This window comes from Aegilops tauschii, chromosome 7 (assembly GCF_002575655.3).
Source record: "Aegilops tauschii subsp. strangulata cultivar AL8/78 chromosome 7, Aet v6.0, whole genome shotgun sequence".
NCBI classification, from domain to species: Eukaryota; Viridiplantae; Streptophyta; class Magnoliopsida; order Poales; family Poaceae; genus Aegilops; species Aegilops tauschii.
This window is the reverse complement of record NC_053041.3, coordinates 627,437,544-627,444,642: the sequence shown is the minus strand read 5'-3', so window position 1 is coordinate 627,444,642 and position 7,099 is coordinate 627,437,544. Positions and strand designations below refer to the sequence as shown.

General features: G+C 36.5%; 1 long non-coding RNA gene across 1 annotated transcript; it reads left to right on the top strand.

The window, feature by feature from the left end:
- Positions 1 to 1,728: 1,728 nt before the first annotated feature.
- On the top strand, positions 1,729 to 2,986 carry LOC141027888 (uncharacterized). The gene is made up of 2 exons (XR_012189886.1): positions 1,729 to 2,226; positions 2,433 to 2,986. It is a non-coding gene; the product is annotated as an uncharacterized lncRNA (long non-coding RNA).
- The last annotated feature ends 4,113 nt before the right edge of the window (positions 2,987 to 7,099 follow it).

Here is a 7,099-nt window from a genome sequence, read left to right as displayed (position 1 = left end):
CATGGCAGAATGTTTCTCTTATGGGAAATATTGAAGGTGAATAAATATTCATCCATTATGTGCTTAGTTGAGAACTAAGTGAAGTTGCTGACATATAGAATGCATATGTGCATATTTAGCTATTAATAGAATAGGCATGTGTTACATGAGATGATCATGCATTATTTAGTTTACTTCTTCGAGTAAAAGATATATATGTATGAAAATGATTTTGTTGAGCACAATCCGCCAAGGTGATGCTTGGTGAACATGGGGTGTAAACCTTAATATAGTGCATGCGATGAAATCTTTGCTCATGTTTGGGCTTCTTTCTTGAGGAAAAGTGTGACTTTATAGTCATTGCCAAAACGTACAAACTTTGTATGCTTAACACTGGTTAGTCACTATGAAAGTATAACCATAATGTGATGTGGACATCGCAAAGGTGTTGATACACTCAATCGTTGCCATAATTATGGGATCCATCTTGATGGATGGACAACACTAAAATTATAAATAGTGACATAGGCTTCACTACCATGTATTTTACCAATGTAATAAAAGTCAATCACAATTATATGCAAATATTTATGTAGTTTCCTATGACATATTCAAGCAAAATGAGGCTTGAATAGTGGATATTAGCACACAATACCATCTCGGTATATAGCGAGTGTGCAAGAACTATATTTACTATGAGAGTAAAATATTTTAGTGAACAACAACAAATGCTTCAGAGGAGCAAATTTTATAAATATCTGGTGCTTTATAACCATAAGTGTAGACCTCAAATTATATAGGATAACACTTTGAAGATAATCACCAATGGTGTAGATCTCATAGTAATAGAAAACATAATCTGACTTTTGTCAGTAGATGTTCATAATTCTATTACCTTATGTTATGCTAAATTTATGAAATCACTTTGAAGGTAATCATCTGTCAAAGTGACATGATGTAGACCTTGTAGTAATAGTGGATAGTCTGCAAAATCTTGCAGTAGATGCCAGTATTACCTTATGATATCTTGAGGTAGTCACATCAAATATTAATATTTGGAAGAGCACTTCGAAGTTGTTAAAATGGCAAGATGTAGACCTCACAGTAGTGATGGATAATCTGCAAATGGTGCAGTAGATACCACCAATACCTTGTGATTCACAAATAAAATTTGGAATAGTCACATTAATATTTGGAAGAGCACTTGAAGGTAGTCATCTTATCAAAATGACAAGACATAGACCTCACAGTAGTGACAGATATTCTGCAAATTATGCAGTAGATGCCATCAATACCTTGTGATTCACAAATAAAATATGATGTAGTCATATTAAGTATGACACGTCAAAATCTTTATTTTGAATTTCGTCAAGATTTGCAAGAAAAATTAATTCCAATTGCAAAAGACAGAAAAATGTTGTTCTAAAACTAATATTTACAATGAATGCTAGGCAAACATGTATAATATGGCACAATGTCGTCTCTATTATATAATGTTCCTCAATTTGATGAAATTCAAGGTATGAACACTTGAACAATACTACTATGCTCATAATACATGTAGAATTCATGTTTTAAAATATGATGCACAATATGAAAAGACCAGAGCTGAGTCATACGATTACAATTAGCCTGAGGGCTTCTATGCAAGTAGTACTAAAGCTGATGGCCTTATTTGGCAATAGAAGAAAATAGAAGTGCAAATTGTTAAATGGCCGAAGAGATAAGTTCTCCGGTGATTCTCGCTACGGCCAAGAATCCATCGATTGAGTTAGCTTTGGCTGTACAGAGTCATAGCACATCTCCTCATGAGGAATTAGGAGGGAAGATGGCGTCGCCAATCGAAGGTCGTCTTCGCCTGGTCAGCATCTCCACACCGTGGGACGGATGTTGGCCACCGACACCGCCGGCCGCCGCGCCGTCGCGCTGCATCAGGAGAAGCGGCGTCGGAGCCGAAGGCCGCCGCCGTGCCAAGGTGTGGCGGAGAGAACTGCGCTCCGCATGCGCGTTGACCGTCTCTGTTGCCGGGCTGCGTGGCGGGCCGTGGTGCTCCTCCGAAGGGAGGAGCGTTGCTGCCGGGATGTGGTCGTCGCCGCTGTAGACGGCCGTGCCGACGGAGGCCGCGGGTGCGGCCTCAACCATCCGCATCCAGGGGGAAAAGGGAGGAGAGTGGACGAGCGGCCGCCGCTTAGACCTTCCTCCGTCCGGAATCGAGTCCGCTGATCCGCGGCTAATCTCATTTAAGAGGTAAGAACATCACAAATTGAAGAAATCACATAGATGCTTACAGTTATTGGTATGGATTTTCGATCGAGTGATCCTGGATGCCAACGCCCATATCCTTTTCTGTGCGTCTTTGTGTAATTGAAAATTGTGCCCAATTTCAAGTTCTGATGTTTCTGCTTGGAGTATGATCAATCCGCTCAATTGATTGATTTTCTGTCCTTTGGCAGAGTGTGTTCGAGGCTTCCAATTGTTGAATCGATGGAGGCTGGCGCTGCGTTCTTCCATCGGTTCTTCTTTCCTCATACCAAATCGCCCGTTTTGGAGAGCAGCAAGTGCTGATAACGTGTAAAGAAGAAAAAGAGAGAGAGGAACGAATGGATTGAACAGTAATTGCATTGACTGAAGAATAGGGTATTTATACCCATGTACAGAGGCGGTAATTACATAGTCGGTAACTGGCGGTTGCTAAACTAAACAACCGACCTAAGCATTGATTATTAGGATTTAATTAATCCTTAACACTCCCCCTAATCTATGCTTCACTAGATGAATCTACATCATCTTGATAGACTCCCCCTAATATATGGCCGCCCTTGAGAATGCTTGTATAATCTTTAAAGTCTCCTCCAAAAACCCTGTGGGGAAAATATGAGGAGAATAGTGTAGATATGTTGCTAAAACTCCTTTAAACCCAGCGGGAAAAATAATAAGGAGAAAATGATGCAATAGTTTCTGTAATCTTGGTCACAAGGTATCATAAAATGATGCAATAGTTTCTGTATTCCAAATGATGCAATAAGTTGTGACCAGAACCATGTGGAATTCAAAAGTAAAGTGGAGGCTAAAAGACAACCGAAGACAGAATCACCTCTTAATAGGGCATAAATCATTTTCAAATGATCACAAAGACAAATCTCCAGCTTGTCAAATGTTTGGTTATACAAACATCGTACCTATGATTACCGAACCCTCAAACATATGGTCAGACCACACCACAAATTTATAAAAAGGCCAATAAGTTTAATGGGATAAATTTGAAAATTTGCAAATAACAACCAGATTCTGGTAAAGGATTGTTCTCAGAATCTTCATCAGAAGGAGGACCAAAATCTAGTGCAGAAAATGGAGGATGAACTCATTTGCACTCAAGAATATCGGAGACCTCAGGTAATCTCCTAATTATCCCAATATATTATTAGCCTATACTTGTACTACTACATGTAGTAAAATGTCCAATATCATATCCCTTGGACATAGGCTTCACTGCCATGTATTTTACCAATGTAATAAAACTCAATCACAATTATATGCAAAAATTTATGTAGTTTCCTATGACATATTCAAGCAAAATGAGGCTTGAATAGTGGATATTAGCACACAATACCATCTCGGTATATAGCGAGTGTGCAAGAGCTATATTTACTATGAGAGTAAAATATTTTAGTGAACAACAATAAATGCTTCAGAGGAGCAAATTTTATAAATATCTGGTGCTTTATAACCATAAGTGTAGACCTCAAATTATATAGGATAACACTTTGAAGATAATCACCAATGGTGTAGATCTCACAGTAATAGAAAACATAATCTGACTTTTGTCAGTAGATGTTCATAAATCTATTACCTTATGTTATGCTAAATTTATGAAATCACTTTGAAGGTAATCATCTGTCAAAGTGACATGATGTAGACCTTGTAGTAATAGTGGATAGTCTGCAAAATCTTGCAGTAGATGCCAGTATTACCTTATGATATCTTGAGGTAGTCACATCAAATATTAATATTTGGAAGAGCACTTCGAAGTTGTTAAAATGGCAAGATGTAGACCTCACAGTAGTGATGGATAATCTGCAAATGGTGCAGTAGATACCACCAATACCTTGTGATTCACAAATAAAATTTGGAATAGTCACATTAATATTTGGAAGAGCACTTGAAGGTAGTCATCTTATCAAAATGACAAGACGTAGACCTCACAGTAGTGACAGATAATCTGCAAATTATGCAGTAGATGCCATCAATACCTTGTGACTATTCCAAATTTTATTCCAAATGATGCAATAAGTTGGAATAATGATGCATCAGCTATCATAAAATTTGCTCCTTTGAAATATATGTCGACAAATGTAGTCTTTAGTTTATATGATTCTGATGAAATCATGGAAGTTTGTGGATAAAATATTTATTCCTTTTTAACTCCTTGTGATTTCCTACAACAAATGGAGTCAAGGTGTTTCAATGTCCCGGCACCAAAAAAAATTGTGCACATTTATGTCGGGCTTTGGATGATGAGCATCCAGTGAGGTGTCTTTCAACTTGATGTTGAATTACATTTACTGGTTGAGGAATTGATTTCCTCTGTTTCCGCAGAAGAATAAGAGAAGTTATATCTCGTGTTGTCAGATTTTTCTCCCCCTCTTGCTCACATTTGGGGAGAAGAGTGGTTTATCAGGTACCTCCACTCTTTCTGACACTTTACTGTAGGAATATAGAATTTAGTAACACCTTGTTATCAATAGATGTATGTGGTAGATTTGCAATGTTTTGCAAATATATGATTCTCTAAACTTCTAGTTCAGATTTTTTGAGTACGTGGATATAAGGATCGAATGTCAATAACATTCCTAATTTATTTCTCAGCATTCTTTGTGGTACTTATCTCCCCCTAATGCCGGAAAATATCCTTATTGCTGATGCAATCAGCATACGGGCTATGAATAATTTTGATTGACGGATAAGCTGTTATTCCTCACATACATCCCTAATTTTCTGTGAGTGCCCATTGATGTACGCTGGAGTGGTGATATTGGTATGTAACCGAAATATCGCAGATTGGAAATACTTTGTAGATTTCCACGTAGTTACTACAAGGGGAAAGTAGTATGATATGCATTTGGTATGATTTAAATCATACTCACGGTGTGTAAGGCCGTATGTGTCCAGCAAGAGGCTGGTAAATTAGCAATTCTTTAAAAGTGGTCATGTAATTCATTTGACTATCTTTGATAATAAATTTAGTTAAAACATTCTGGGTATGTACATAGAGTACTGAATACAAGCTAAAAATGCTCGTGAAATGAGTTCAACGACATTGCCTGTTCAAATGGGTTTATGCTTGTTCAGGAGAATTTGCTCCTACTTTGATAAGTTAAGCAATTTATTGGGTAATATCATGGTTGTGTGTGATAAGTGACACACTTAAAAAAAATTATGAATGTGTATATGAGTACCATGAAGCATCTAAATTAGCCCAGATAATGGTTTCAACATTCCACATATATCTTTTGAATGTGTTTAAGGAAGAATAAGTGGCTCATTTAATTAAGGTGAGAGTTCCTTAAAACAGATTTCCCCTATGGCATCTGTGGTGCACGTATAATCTGATGAGATGGGGAATATTTTGCAACTTGTTAAGTTGTGACCAGCAGAATTGTCAATAATTTTCTAATCATCCCCAAACCAGGATGGCTAAGGCTATCAAACCTAATATTTAATGTATTAATGCTTAGAAAATCATTGTGTACGCAACAATATTGAGTATGAACTTAAACATACATTCAAATTTATCGAATATTGTATCCAAGGGATATGATATTGGACATTTTACTACATGTAGTAGTGCAGGTATAGGCTAATAATATGTTGGGATAATTAGGAGATTACCTGATGTCTCTGATATTATTGAGTGCAAATGATTTCATCCTCCATTTTCTGCACTAGATTTTGGTCCTCCTTCTGATGAAGATTATGAGAACAATCCTTTAAACTTATTTGCCTTTTCAATAAATTTGCAGTGTGGTTTGACCATATCTTTGAGGGTTTGGTAATCATAGGTACGATGTTTGTATAACCACACATTTGACAAACTTGACATTTGTCTTTGTGATCATTTGAAAACAACCGATTCCTATTAGGAGATAATTCTATCTTTGGTTGTCTATTAGCATCCACTTTACTTTGAATTCCTCATGGTTTTGTATTGTTACCACTAACTTGCATAGTATTCTCGGTACTAGCAAGAATTTCAAAAAATGGTATAGCACCCGTTGGGTGAATCTGATGATTTTAAGAAATCCCATGTTTCTTCATCATAAAAATGGTAGTACCATCTTAAGAGGAGATAAAGTGTATAAGGATTTTTCAACCGGATCTGCATATGAAAATATTTGATCACGAGATCTCAACTTGAAGTTGATTATGTGACAGAATTGTGAGATGCAATAGACTTGAGGTCTTGAAAAACGAATGGGCGATCATTCGTGATGTGCTCATGGCAGCATGTTTCTCTTAAAGGAAAATATTCGAGGTGAATAAATACTCATCCATAATGTACTTAGTTTGAGAACTAAGTGAAGTTTGCGACATATAAAATGAATATGTACATATTTAGCTATCAAGAGAATAGCCATGACATTTTTCGAACATGGGTTTCGTCACTATAAAATATCAACCAAAAATGTGATGTGGATCTTGTAATAGTGTTTGAGGCACTTGATCTTTGCTATAAATTATGGTCTCCACCTTTATGTATGGACCTTTATGTATGGACGACAATATCATCACAAATAGTAAATTTGTGTAATTTTCCACGACTTATTCAAGCAAAATGATGCTTAAATAATTGATACTAGAAGAAAAATGCCATTTTAATCATGTAAGATCAATATTATTTTTTACTAGGAGAGTAAATAATTTTAGTGAACAACAATAATTGCTTCAAAGGAGAAAATTTTATAGCTGATGCATCATTATTCCAAATTTTATTCCACATGGTTAAGAGAAATACTATAGTTTCTGTAATCTTGGTTAGGCTCTAGTCGGTCTCTTTTCCCCTGCTGGTAACGGGTTAATGACGTGGTTGTTCTGTAAGCTGATCAACTTGTTGTGGGTCCCA